Genomic DNA, 15599 nt, shown 5'->3' with positions numbered 1-15599 from the left:
TGAAGGCTCTTTCATTGTTTACACATTTTTAAGCAAATTAATTATTTCATATGTAAAATCACAAAACTGTCATATTAAACAAGGTGTTACTAAATAATTTTGGATGCTCATTCAAAGTGGAATAATCTATTAACATCGCAAAAAAGATTCATAATTAACCAGGCTGTAGAGGTAGGCCTGCCTGCTGGGCTGTAAGAAATTGTGGAAATAGGCTGTTTCACTGATTGTCATGAAAAGCGATTTTACCCAAGAAATATAATATAAAATCAGAACTGTGGCAAGTATGTATTGAAACTAGATTATATTTTTAAAAGCAGTGAGACTTTTTTTTTACTGACTTTGATTAATACAGAGCAAGTCTTTTCTGTACATCATGTTTCTGTGTTATGTTCCATGTATATATACAACCAGTTTAGATCTGTCTTCAGGCTAGCGAGACTTTTCTAATTTAGCATCTCTTTAGTAAATCTGTTAATTTCTGATTTTGATGAAACTGTAGTCACTGAGAAATTTGAAGGGGGCTGAATGGAGGATGAGAGTGTCAGTATGTGGGGACCCAGACCAACTCCTCTCTCTCGTTGAGGAAGTCCTTGCTCCCTTCATGATGTTGTCAGGATGAATGGTCTTGGCTTCAGAAATGAAAGACCAGAGTCCGTTTTATTAAAACTAAGAATAATAATCACTGTATTACAAATTAATTTTATTCAGAGGGTCTCCAATGTTAGAAATTGCTATCTTCCATTATTCAATTGTTTTTAAGAAGTTACTTTTATTATCTCTAATCTTTAGGGATTTGGGGGTTTCTTTTGTTTACCTTTTAAAAGCTCTCTTAATGAGGTTGTTTTATAGCAGAATTTTCAGCTTTTCTTAAATAGTGTTAGCTAGACTATTCTTTTCCAATTTCCTATCTGCTAATGCAGCTTTTTTTCTTTTACCAAATTTTAACAGGACTCCATATCACTGTTATTAGGATGTCACACACAAAAAAATGCCATTGATGTTTTGAGCATGGGTGTTTTATTGTGTTTATTTTTAAATACATTTCATGAGGTTCCCTGGGCAGAATCAAATAAATGAATCCTGCAAACATCTTCATTATGGTGTAGCCAGAAAAGAAAGGAATCTGAATTAGGACTGTATTCTTAGCATAGTTCATAATAAGCGTTATCTTTATGACAAGCTTAAAGAACATAAATTGCTGAATCCCTAACAAAAAGCATTTGAAACAATCGGCTAATTAGGAAGGGGGGGAGAAAGAGCAATATTTGTTTTCCTTTGCAGTCTAGATAAATAACGCTTAACATGAATACATAACTTATTTTGAATGATCTGTTGTGTCAGTATCTGGCACGTCTTTTTCAGTGACAACAATTAAGGATACGTGTAAATGGAAATGCAGACTATCTGTCATTGTCCATTTCCTGGTAGTGAAGCATGCAGTCTGCCTCCCAGCAAGATCATTTTGCCAGGATGTGAGTGAGCTGGTCACAAAATGCATAGTTGATTATCTCATCGAAACACACTAATCCAGGCAAAGCTATCCACTATAGAAGACCCATTGTTTGTAATAGGTCAGTTGTTACATGGCTTTCAAACCTGACTTTGGATATACATTTTATATATTTACTTACTGAAGCAAAATGATATGTCACAATGAAAACCAAACTTGAGTGAAGAAGAAGAAGATATATTAATCAGGATATTAATGAAAAAGAAAGGGAAATACACTTTCTCCAGAGAGAAGAGATGAGGCAGTCACAAACACGCGTTATTTGGCTCAGTACAGGAATAACTGAAATTATATGGCCCAGACTATAGAACAGATCTGACTGGATGATCTTAATGGTTTCTTTGAATATTTAATTGAAGACAGAGTTCAGCACAGAATGCATTTGAAGAACACTAATAAACATCCTGTTATATAATAGTGAAGGAATTAGATGATAGAGAAACTATCAGAGTTTTGTATTTCTTAAAATGGAAAAGCTGCATTAGAAATTTGACAGCTTCTTCAACGCTGCTCTATTGGCAGCAAAGTAGAGTTTCCTAATGAAATGTTAAAAGCAATATACACAGAATGAGTGCTATAATTTTTCTAGCACACTAAGTTGGGTACAAAAAATTGTATAAAACCAATAGTTTCAAAATAAATTATAACTCTTAATATTTTGTGTTTTCCGTAGCTGTTAGTGTATAATCGTGGGGGGGGAAATCTTTTTCAATTATAACTGGAAAAAAATCAGACGTGTTAGAGAATACTTGAAGAAGCCATTAAATTTTGTTTTAACTGTGAATTTTTTTTGTATTGTCCTTCAAGTACTTTCCAATTTGTAATAATTCTTCCCTAAGGGATCTTGACAAATTGCAACAGTTTCCTAATTAAATATATTGTACGTATTTTCATAATTTAGGTTTGTGGTAATTGTAGGATGATCATTAATACCTTTCTAAAGAATATAAAAATATAAAAAGAGTTAGATTATGTGAAAAATACACAGAGGGCGGGAGGGAAGAAACATATGGAGGGGAGAGAAAAGTTTCATTAAGTCCGAACACTATTCTTTCAAGTTAGTTTTTAAATACTTTCACATAACAAAAATCAGAAATCTGTTTTTTCCTGCTGTTCATGAAGCTACAACAATCACCAAGAGGAGATACTAGCTTAAAGGACACAGTGTGCAACTTCCTTGCTAAAATGCAAGGTAATTACATCCTTTAACCTGACAAAGGGGTTTCAGTCCCAAACACCTTACCTCACACACACATCTCTTGAGTTTCTCTTGGGATGACTGGACCTTCCTATGAGGCTGTCTTGCACCTTTGCCTAAGATCCTTTTCCATCACGGTTTAGTCCTGCTGGCTGTGGTGATCTATGCCAGTGGCACCTGAAGACTTGCATAAATTCCTCTTGGCCACACGCTCTGCAAACCAATAAGAATTTCTAAGATCTAAAGTTAAAGCAAAGCTTATCCTTGTCAACCCATATCAAGGTAACACCGTTCAGAGAAAGTGGGACTTTCAGAGAAAGAAAGGGACAGTAACCGCTTTTTAGAAGGAGAAATATGTGCTTTGTTGCTGTTAGCAGGTTTTAGATCTCTTTAAACAGTAAGAAACATGCAATGCATGTCATGAATATCCTGAATGTCCTTAGCCCCCAGCCTGCTGCCTGACATGAATGGTGCCTGTCCCTGTGAGAGGAAAAAGTCATGATTGTCCAAGTCACCTCACTGTGGATATAATTGTAGGATGTAATTCTGCACAGGGGGCTGGGAATCCCAGCTTCGCGCTCATAAAGGATACTTTCACTGTCTGACTTGTTTATGTATGCTCTATTTTGAACAAGAACAGACTGATAAACATGCTTAGGACTTTCACAGCATTTTCTTTTTGGGGTCTCTCAGTACTTTATAAATTCAAATGAGTAATCTTCACAGTATAAATGACAAAGCAAGAAGTTCATTCCAGATCTCTTGATGTGAACCTCTTAGGAAATTGTAGCTTGGTTGTGCAGTGATGCTGCCTTTCCCCATGTCTGTCCATATTTCTGCCCAGTACCTTTGACACTTGTTGGCTAAACTCAACCAGATTTGAAAGAAATGTAGCAATATCCAATGTATGTGTTCCTAAGAGTTTTGTGAAGATTGATGACAAAATAAATAACCCCAAACTGGTTTCCGTACTTGGGCAAAGTTGGGCAGATTGCAACCTTACACATCCTGTTCAGCAGCAAGTGGCCAGCCAGTGGGCATGATCTGTTTTCTAGTAGTAGTCATGGCACATGCTGTTTCTTGCCTCCTGGGAATGGCCTTCAAGAATGGGTATGAGGGAGCTTGGATTACCATAATGGGAGCAGTCTGTAAGCAAAATAAAAAACAAATTCTTAAGAAAAAAGTAAATTGCTCCATTAGCAAGGAAACTAATTAAATTATAGTGTACATGCTGATGTGATGCTGAATATAGTGTATGTCAAAATATCCGGTATTTCCAGGAAAACTGATATTCCACTATATACTTCCAGTTTAATTGATAGCACCACTTTTCCACATACTTAATTTTTAATCAGTGTAAATTAAAAATTTTGTATCATAAGCTAATTAAACTCCAGTTTTCAATAACCTAATTTTAAATAGGGATTAAAATGAAGAGACTTATTTTTGTAGTAAGATCTTTCTCTGAAGTACCCCTAAAGAGTAAGATACTATCCTGTGAATAGGAGAGACAGAGTTTTCTCCTGAATATTTTCAGAGAAACAATTTTTAAGGAAAGTTGGTATTTTCATTTCTGCAATTTCATGCTATGTCAGCATGTTGCTTCACATTTTCAAACCACTCCTTCCAGAAAGTTACTAGAGAAAAAACCCATATTCACTCTTGCTGTCACAATATAGACCATGGAGGTTCTATTAGGTTGACCTAGGAAATCAGCAGGAAACATATGGAAGGTAAAGAGAAGTATCTCGTTAATGCTGTTGCAGGAATGAGATGGGCTTGAATTATGAAGTTTAAATCTGGATTTTCACAGAATTTCTGTGAGTTTTCAGATGCAAGTATGTAGGTCTGACTTCATTTTAAATTGGATCCAACCTATGTGTTCTTATGGTATGTGTATTTGATGTGATTTCAAAGTAGTTTGATGAGAGCAGAATTAAACTAAAAATCACTGTTTATATATGTGATGAAATATTTTCATAAAGAAAAATCCTTGAAAGGAGAGTGTGGCTGTTATTGAGAAATTACTTTTAGAGCTGGTCAATCCACATTTCCCAATCCACCATGATTTTTCAGAAAGACCTTTCATTATCTTCTCATGAGTTTATAAATAAATATCTGGAATGTGTTAAGCTATTTTTAAGACAACCGTAATAATATTAATTTTTCTGGACCATTTAAATGAAAACTGAACCATTATATTGAAAAACAAATTTAAAACTAGAAATTAAAAATTATTGCATTAAGTGCAAAGGATATGATCAAAGACAAAGACATCCTGAGTCTGTAAAACCAAGCGGTTTGAATTCTGGTCCTCATTGTGGTATCACTTATGGAAAAGTCCTACTGAACTTGATAGAAAAGTCAGGAAGACTCTAGAAGTTACTCTAAAAGAAAAAAAAAAGGTGGAATTACTTCTTCTGTATTTAACTATTCTCAGAATCTTGTGGCAAGGATGTAATTATCAATTCAGATGATAGAAAAATGCTCAGGGCTCATCATACTTTTTAGACACAGGACCATTTTAAGTCAACCTGTAATTCTGACAAGACTTTTATATTAAAAGTCAAATTAAAATATAGGAAGTCACTAATGCCATAATATAGCTAAAGGTTTGTTGTACAAGATGAGAAAAAGCAACAAACAGACTCTTTCCAATAGTCCATATAGATTTGAATACCAAATTGTATTTTATTAGGCCATGCATAATTTTCTCATTCTTAATCTTAACTATGAGCACTTAAGAAGAGAAGCCTCCCAGCAACTATAGGTACAATATTATCTGTGACCAGAGAAAAGATGGTTTCAGTGGAAGCTGGATTAGGCCAGTAGAAGTGTGCTGTCACATATTTTTTGCTCTAGGTTGGAAGTCTGTTATAATATCAATTCATGTGTTTGAACAGTATCGGTAGTAATTTATGTAGTACAGGACTCTGTTCCTCACGCTGTCGTTCTCTAGATAGAGTTACAGTAGTAACTTTAGATAATGTTACATGCTGTGTAAATGCAACAAAATATTATTGTATGAGCAAAGGCCTATAAACATAAGAACTCTGACAGCAACAGCATTATACTCTTTGCTAATAGAAAAGATTATGGGTTTGCAGATTTCCCCTAGAGCAGAAGCTTTCAGAGTTCCCTGTGTTGCTACTTACAATTAGCAATATGATGCATTTTCTACAGTCAACTTTGTGATTAAAGATGTCAAAAAGTATGTATAGATAAGCAGAATATTTTTGAAAGGTGAGTTGATTCCTACTTTCCTGTTTACGGAATGTCTACTAATTCTAAAAAGTATCTGGAAAGACTTGCAAAACCCAAATTAGTGAAAGGAGAATGAAAATAATGCTGGCGTGTGGAGAAGATCCTCTTCTCCTCCCAGTCTGGTAGGTAGTTCTTTACAATATTCTTGGTACAATAACTCTTCCCTGGAGGTTAGTCTTAGTATGAAATTATTTCCAGGAAAAAAATAAGTCATTTAGAGGAAAAAACTTTTTGGCCAGCTGTCAGCACAAAACCTACTTCAGAATAAGTATTATTGCTCACCAAAATTTTCTGCATTATCTTTCTCTGTCAACTGTGTAATAGTTCCTTACAGCTAGTTGAGTACCCTGGTGTTATGAAAGCAGTTACATTCTTTTCTCTTTAATTGGTACAAAATTCAGTTCACTGCTTAGTGAAAATAGCATGTCCTTTGCTAAAATACGACTTGAAATAAACACTGCTAAACAGCTTAATTTATATGTTTTATAGTATTGTGGGGGGAAAAAATAGAATCAGGTTCATGTCCAAGATCCTAAAGCCTTTATACTGCTTCAGTGTAAAGCCTTTATACTGATAGATTCAGTGATGGTCTATCTTCTGATTGACTTTGCAGCCAACGTACTGGTTGGATCTTGCAGATCAGGAGCAAAGCTACCAAGGCAAAAGTTCTCCAGATTGTCCTACAGCAATCTTCCTGAGCATAAATTTCTGATTTGGCATTGATTCACCGTACCTATAGGCCAGGTACTAGGATGCAATGCTCCCTGGCAGGAATTAATGTCTGGAATTTCTGCATGCAGGATCTATATATGAAAAAGTGATCCTATTTGAGTTTTTCCTGTTTCTTCTTCAATGTGTGCTTCTTCAAGCATGTTGTTTGATAGAATGACTAGTGCTTCCTGCATCTATTTCTGAGAATTGGTAGGGAGCTTCAAAACTATAGTGTATGTATTTAAGACTACGTAGTTCTACAGTAGCTTTTATGGTAGATCAGTGTGGCTAAAAGCTATTCCTATGAGAATCATTATCTACTTTGCTGCTTATGCTGAATATAAGACACTAGCTTGTTCTGGCTGCAACAGCACCAGTAAATACTTTCTGGCTATCTGCTACTTGAACATGTGGTATAACCTGTGAATTACACTGCTTGGCCAACCTCTGTGTTATCTAACCCCTGGGGCACTAATTCTCCGTGTGAGTCTCCTGAGGAAGATGATGTGTTTCATGAGACTAGGGGAGGTGGCAGTAGATCATTCCAGTAGTGAGAAAAGGCTTGTTGTTGAGCAATGCTTTTACAGCTGTTCTGAAGCAACAGGAAATATCTGTATGAGGCAGTCTATATGCAGTGTTGCTCATTGACTGAAGCCATGAAACCTGTAAATTGGAAGAAAAGAATTCATAGTTATTCCATTGACGCTAGAATATTGTCCTGTACAGCCACTCCTTTCTCCCAATGTTTCTTGCCATAATAAATAGTGTTATTCCTGTTGCTAACTGTGCACTGAGTATATAGTAACTGCCTATGGTAATAGTTGGGGGTTACTGATAGCCTGAAAGGAAAATAGATTTTTCTGAAAAATTCTAACCTCCTTTATGAGCAAGCTCCTCCTGAAAGATTCAGAAGACTCAGTGACTTCTTCAGACTGGTTTGAGATAATGCGGGATATACCAATACCATAAGCAGAAGCCTCATATATGACATCGGCTAACTAATAACAGCTCAGATTTGAATATAAGTTAACTGTGTCTAGAGTATGTGTAAAAATGCAAGAGAAATTCTATTGAACTTTGCTGATGAGGGAGAGACAAAAAAATACACATATGTTTAGATTCAAAGAAAGGGGAGACTGAGACTTGTTTTGGGCTCCTTCCGGTAAGCCAAAGTACCTCAGAAATCTTTTAACAGTGAAGGGACCTATCATGCACAAAAGTACACATGTAAAGTAGCATCCAGTATTGCACTTGTAAGGGAAGCGACTTAATATGCTAATGCTAGTTGTTTGTCACTCCGAGTACAGAGGAAAAACAGAATGTTGGTGCTTTTTTTTGGCAGTAATTATCTAGCAATAGCATTGATAGCAAATGTTCTAGCAACGTGCCGTAAATCTGATATTTCTGTTGTTCAGGCACACATTCCAAGTCAAAGTTCTCAAGAGTCTGATTTTATTGTTATTTAGCACTAAACTTCTTTTCCATCTATTTTTTCTATATACTTCAATAGTTGGATATGTATGCTGTAAACTAAGAAATTCTTCAAATCTGTGAGTGCCTCTGTCTGTATCAGTGTGTGTGTATATCAGAGAATGTTTAATGGGTCTATAATTGAATCTAAGTAGTAAGAGACTTTTAAAAAATATTGCTTAGTGTTTCTATCCTAATGGGATAAACGTCGTATTTTAACTATTGCTCTGTATCAAATCTATTATGCACAGTATTCAATAATTCCCCAAATCTTGATTTACCCAATTGAAAGTGACCCTGGGCATGAATTCTAAGCAGAGGAAAGCTCTGATTCCTTGATCTTTGGCACTCTTTTGTTGAAACAGAACATGGTGTCTTAAATCAGCAGAATAATTTAGGAATGGTAGATACTGAAACAACTAATTTTTCTTTCCTGTAATCTGCATAGACTTCAAAATGCCTACAAAGCACAAAGTGCCAGTTCATATAATTTGTTGGCAAGGATAAAAAGAAGAAAGGAAATGATTTCCTAAGCGTGTGAATCAGCCCAGCTTTAACAGATATTTTTCTGTCATGTGCAGCCTGAGGGCTTATGCCTATCTGAGCTTTATTTGACAATTACCACTTGCCAGCATAATTAAATGATAATTTATAAATACTGAGAGAGCATTATGGGGAAGAGCAAATAGGTGCTTATCAGGGCATTGAATAAACTTGATCTGCCTCACTGGCAATTTTCATCTCTTATCTAGGTTGTTAACTGGTCTCCTCTTTTTTTCCTGTTTTGTTTTGTTTAGGTTTGATAGCTGTTGGATTGATTGTATCTACCTGCCTATATTTCTTATTTTTTCACATTCCTAGCATTATTTTTTCTCCTACTGCTTTTTGCCATCAATATTTTGCAAAATACCAAATAGTAAAATGAACATCAGGCAGGGTAATATGCCTGCCTCTGTGAGAATGAAAAGAAAACCCACACAGTTCATGTTTGTTAGATTTTTCATGAGTTTCTGATTGTAAATCTTCTGCTTTTATTTCTTTATTTTTTTGTGTATATAATGATTTTTGAGTAAGAGGAAGGCTCTAATATTACAGTCAGTCGTAGATGATAGCCAATTGCAGAAAAGCTTCTCCATGGCCCTTCTTAGCTAAAAATGATACTAAAGAGGCATCACCAAAATTCTGTCACGCTCATGCTGGATATAAAAAAACACCAAGTAAAGAATTCGAAAGACTTGAGGTCTTTTGCACCATCAATGTTTCATTTCGAAGTCCTTGAGCCATTATAAACAGTAGTGCCATTTCCCACAAAAGCATGTTAGAATATGGGTGGAAACACAGATTGGTGCTGGGCAATCTAGATAAAGAAGTCTGAGAAAAATCCTCTATTTGAATGGAAACAAATCAGTTGAATGGCAAAAAAATTAATTTCCACGCCTTTTGAAAAGCATGTACAAGGAAGAGAAGGGGGTGGGGAAAGCAAGACACATTAATGGGTCACTAGGAGATTGAGTTTTTGAGCCATCATGAAATTAAATAATTTTAGGAACTTCTGATTGGAGTTATAGTGGTTTTAGTGAACAGTTAAGCCACCCCTGTACTGGAGAATGAAAAAATAAAGGGCTTCAGTGTTTAAGGTTGTCAATTTCTCAAATTATTCAGCATTTACTGCTTATAAATAGTAATTATTTGCTTTTTCCCCTCCAGAGCTGAAAATTATCTTTCATATTCAAATATTTAAATATACAGTGCTGTAGTTGGGGCACAAAAATTCCTAATGTCAGAACAGATTTTTGTACAAGGAGTAATTTGAAAGTGGGGGATTAGTTTCCACCTTTTGAAACACAGTGCTTTCCGTAATCTTCAAACATTATTTAGGATAATGGAAGCCATCATCCTGGTTCTCAAATGTTAGCACTTCCATTAGAATTTGCTGCTACCTCTTATTTTTTTATATTAAAATACAAGGCTTAAAAGGTATTATCTTACTAAAGGAGGGCAATTGTAGTGATGATTTGATTGAATAAAGGAAAAAGCTGTACAGGCCTTTTAAGATCAAGGATGTATTGATGGAAAGCTATCATTAGAGACAATTAATGTTCTCCAAGGGAAGAAATTGATTATGGACAGAGATGGACCCTAAGGAGCAGATATGTCTTAATGCTCCAGGGCCTTAAGGATTATACATTCCATTCACAGCATCTGTATTTTAACCCTTTGTAAGGGCTGGAGTAGAATCTAACACTTAAGAAAACTCTGCATAGAGTTTAAAGGGGGAGTCTGCGTGTTTGGTGGCTGACAGACACATACTATTTCTTAAAGCATGTATTTGTTTAGCAGATATCATTTTACCTAATAAAATGTCTGACTTCATATATGTGATCTGTAGTTTTGGATCATTTTAAGCTGTAGGGGCACATTCCTGATATAAAAGGAAATTAGATATGAAGTAAAAATTTTCAACATTACAGTGCTATGGTAAGTGTATTTTTTGACTGAGAAGACATTCCTGTTGTCTGAAGCTAACTGTTGAGAAGACCAATTTTTTTTATTCCTTAATTTAATTTTCTTCTTTTTTGGCATCCTTTAATAAAAGTTGTTAAAATTGTATTCCAGAATGGACTTGAGTTAGAGATATAAGTGGGGTAGTCTGGGTTCGGAAACTAAGTTTTGCTGTTCTGAGTCTGAGGAAAAATACTGATGAAGCAGTCCCGAAATTGTTGTTCTGTGTGAGCTGCAGAGCCAATTCACAGATGGGCTGTTACATCATGTCAGTTTTCTTTGGCTTAGTTCTCAATGAAGGCAAATATTTGGCATATTTGCTCAAGTTTGTTTTTTAACTGGCTAAAATATAACGGCTTAGAACTGAGCAGCACAATATTTTCCCACCACCTCTGAAGTCTAAGATCAATTGCAGCACACTGTAGCAGTGCTGTGCCAAAATGAATCCTGCCACATCTTCACCTCTTTATCAGAGTTGGGGGTATATATGACTTCCCTTCCTGGAGCATGCAAATGCCTGCCTGTACTGTTACACAGTCCAGCAGACCCATGAGGATGGGAAGTACAGTGGTTTGATTTGTCTTAAATATTGTAAACTCATTTGTGTTCTCTTCAGGAAGCTTAATCTTATCGTAAGGTTGAAATTTTGCAGAGAAAGCAAGGAAATGCTTTTTTCATCTCAATGTTTCAAACTTGCTTAGAACTACAATAGTGTAGCTAAAACCTACTGCATCATATTTGTAGAACAGGTTGAGAAAATACATTTTTCCATAGCTTTGATTTTTTTTTTTTTAATACTCTTTTAGTGTGTAGTAGTTTGATCACACATGAAATAGTATTACTTGCTTTTAATATACTCCATCACATCTTTTTTGATATGCATGTAATCAGATTTATTTTCTGGAGAGATTTCTAATTGATTTTATGATCTAACTTTATTTCAGCTGATGGAAGGTGTTCTGGTATATTGTACAGAACAGTTATATAAAAAATAACTTGATAAATTGTGCTGAAGAACACCATTTTCCCCTGACTTGTATATATATGTAGATTGTTGATATTATGCTGCCCTGAAGAGCAGTGTATAGGTTTCAACGAATAATAGTGTGATACATTAAACAGGTGAAAATAATAATACTGTAATTAATAGGGTAAGTCCAACTTTTATGCAGATGAATAGGTGAGTCCTATTGTATAACAGTATGTATAGGGAACACTCCTTTGGAGACCACGTATAACACGCTTGGCAGGACTAAGGAGATTAAAATAAGAGACGGAAATAAACAAAAAGAGAGCTCAGAAATACAAGTGAGGAGACACAGGGGGAAAAAGGGTGATTCCAGAGAGAACCAATGCTTATTCTGCATGCTGTTATTATCAAAATTTTTGTGGTATTATTTTTAAATAACTACTATTAGAAAGATAGGATTCTTTCTCTTCCTCCTCCACCCCCCTGCCTTTTCTTCCTGTGCATCATTAGGGAAATACCCAAATCATGAGATGGAGAGAGAATGAGAATGTAACTGAATGTTAAATACACTGGGCAGAATCAGCTTTCACCTGTATGTTTTTTTTTCAAGCTGTGAGCACTCTTTAATTACAAGGTTAAGAAAAAAAAAAAAACCACACATTTGAGACTGGTAACATATGTTGTTGTCAGCATGTATTTAGCACCTGCAGAAATGAACATGGAAAATGTGACAGCCCATAGGTAGAACACCCACTGCGCTGGCTAGGGGGACTGTCAACAAATTTTACTTTGTTAATTTTTTCTTATTTTCAAAAAAATCCAAGGAAAAAACCTTAATAGTGCAGGTGTTCTGAGCATTGTAGAAAGAGGATGTAACGGGGAAGAGGGAGTAACCCTTTCTAATGAAAGCCATTGTCCATGCTAATATGACTGAAAAACATTGTCTTTTTGTTATTCCAAATTAAAATCATGAGGTCCAATCCTACAAACATTTATTATTAATTTTGTCAGGAGCATTGCCACTGTGGCCCTGCTTATATTCCTGTCTCCTTCTCTGTATCTTTCCTCTTTTAAGCCCCTTTTTCTCTTTGTTTCTATTTTTCATTTTAATCTTCTTACACAATCCAAGCACATTATTGAGATTACACGGTGAGGAGGCAGGCACTAGGGTGAAGCTTTGCGGGATCGGGCCCCTAGCGATTATGATACTATCGCTTCTCCAGCACAGTGCAGCTTCTGCAAGGGACACTGACAGTTCTTCTTTGTGGATTTGCCAGCAGGTGTTGCTGTGTAACTTGTCACCCACCCTGCTCAGATGGTGAAAGCTTATTCTCCCAAGCTATGACACCAACTCTCCTGTAACCTCCTGGACTGTTCCTCTAATAAAATGCCTCAAATAAAAACTGTAGATGCACCAAGTACCTGGAAAAAATGTAGGCTTGCTTGAATTTTGAAATTTATCTTTATCCACAAAACTGCAGCATTTTTATTCAGGCTGAAAGTTGAATGTGTTTTTGGTGGAGGTGATGTAATAAATAGAATTGTTGAAATACTGTTGTAAACAGCATCTGTTTTAATAATATTTCTACTGATAATTGTTTTTATATGTATTAGAGCAATGCTCAGAGATTCTGGTTGGTGACATAGTATGGGACTCTTTCCACTGATTTGGTGCGCTTTGTATCAAATCTGTGTGCCTGGATAGGGAAAGAGGGTCTCTGGTCCAAACGCTTGCAGTTAAGAATGTAAGCTTGAACCAGGCCAAATGAACACACTTTTTCTTAGAAGTGCTAAAATGAAATTGATAGTATAAAAAATTTCTTTATGAAAAGATCTTAAATTACACGATTCCTATGCAAACAGCCGTGTAACCTGTCAAATATACCTCAGCTTTGTGTCAGCGGGACCATCTGTCCTAACGGCACAGCTTGTTCAGCCTTCCTGCCGTTGGTCTCTGCCTGGATTGCAAAAAAGGAATTCGCTTATATTCACTTTTCTTCTTTGGTGGGTATTTGTCCACTAGAGTCAGACTGAGGACATCAAGTTAAGCTGTTGAACTATCACCACAGAATGATAATTTCTTCCTTCTTGGTTTCGGTTCTAAGTGTGCAGTCAGTGAGTATTTAAAAAAAAAAAAAAAGAAAACAAAAACTATACTGTTGTTTATGTGACTCTGAACATGATGTGAGGTTTTTTATGCCAGTTTCTGTTTTGTTAAAGTTTGGTTTTAACTTACTAAAATATCTTGCTCTCATGTTGGTGCAGACCAAGAAGAAGACAGGGAGAAAAAAAATCTAGTTTATTAAGGGCAAAAAGATACCTTTTCCTCCTTAGCGTAGGAGGTGGGGTCAGAGCCTATGTGTGTTTCATGGATGCAGTGCTTTTCAGGAGAGCCAGGGGTTTTCCTTTCCTGTTCATTTTGCTTTGGGGAAGCTAACAGTGGCTCCCTTGGACTTTGCTGCTATGACGCCTCAGTCCTAATGGATATCCAAGTCCTCTTGAGGCTCAGAGTCCGGTACTTGGTGTGTTCCTGAAAGATCTCGGAAGCCACGGGAGTCTCCTAAGGATCTTGTATTAAGGAAGCTCCAAGGTGTGCGTTACAGAGCAGTGTTGCCTGGAGCGAGCTTGTAACTGATATGAAGAAGCAGATGATGGAAGCTCTATGATGGAAGCTGAGATGCTGGCAGCTGCATGGGAATGTGTCTGCTGTCCCTGATACAAACCCAGCCAGAGCATGAGTGAGGAAGCCTCTTGGTTTTTCGTTTGATCAGCTTTGCAAGCTGTTCTGTGCAAGCCCTAGCTGAGGGACAGAACAAAAAGTTTGTGTCAGTTTTTCTGTTTCTCAGACCAATTCTTCATCCCTAATTCTAAGTGCATATTAATCCTTCTTAAAGTAGTTAATTGCTTTGCAGAATGACTTCCAGCTGGGAAGATAAATTGGACTTTTTTTTATTTTTCTGTAACAGTATATATTGTAGTGTTAGATACCAAATTCAGGACAAAAGAGCAGCTTTGGTAACTGTGATGCTCTAAGCTTCTCCTAGAAGAAAAGTAGAGACTTAAAAATTCAGATCTGACTTGCAATGCTGAAAAAAACCTGCAGTAGTGAATCCATAAAGGCCAGGTGTTGTTTATCAGTGTTAAGCTAAATCAGTAAGTTGATATTTTGAGTAATACAAAGCTAATGTATTAAGATATTACTTTAATAAGAAACTGGAGCAAGTTTATAGAAGCTTTTTGCCATGGTGTTAAGTGTGATTCCAGTCTGACTCATATCTATTCAGGAAGTGCAGAAAATGTTGCTAATGAATATGTAATACATAAGCTCATATTTCATATATTCAAAATAGTCTGCGAATGCACAGATTGTTTTGCTACCGAATAGGTAAGCAGGATAGCTGAAGCTGCGTAAGGGAATGACAGCGCTGCCCAAGCCGGAGGTGTGACAGTTTAAACTCTTTAAAAAAAAAAAGGAAAAGGTATTTAATGGTCTCTGTTTGCAAGGGTACAATGAGCAGCATAAAATATATAAACTAAAACCTGTTACTGCCATTCTGAGCAACTGTCAGTTGTGGAGTTGCAGTGCAGAGATACCAGTGCCTGTGTTTGGGAGAGGCACGTGCATCCTCACAGCTTCGGCAGGGCCCCGGAAACGGCACGTTTTGCACCTTGGAGCGGAGGTTAGCCAGCGCTTTGCTGGGGTCCCAGAGGGGCTATCAGCGTAACGAGAATCTGTTTGCGGTAATCGGTGGCAGCGTTGACAGAATGTTGCAAACCATCTGCTCGAGGGGATGGCGTTAACTCTATCAAATCCTCGTATTTTAAGAACGCTGATCTCCAGACCCAGGAGAACTGGTGACAGAGAGTTCTTTCCAGGCCTGCATTAGGCTGCCTTCATCTCATCACCAAATACACTAATGCCCCCTAGACAAGATGCTAAATATGTGTGAAATTAGAGAAAGAGAATTATGGCA

The sequence above is a fragment of the Calonectris borealis genome, chromosome 9, assembly GCF_964195595.1.
Source record: "Calonectris borealis chromosome 9, bCalBor7.hap1.2, whole genome shotgun sequence".
Classification (NCBI taxonomy): domain Eukaryota; kingdom Metazoa; phylum Chordata; class Aves; order Procellariiformes; family Procellariidae; genus Calonectris; species Calonectris borealis.
This window is presented reverse-complemented; position numbering follows the sequence as displayed.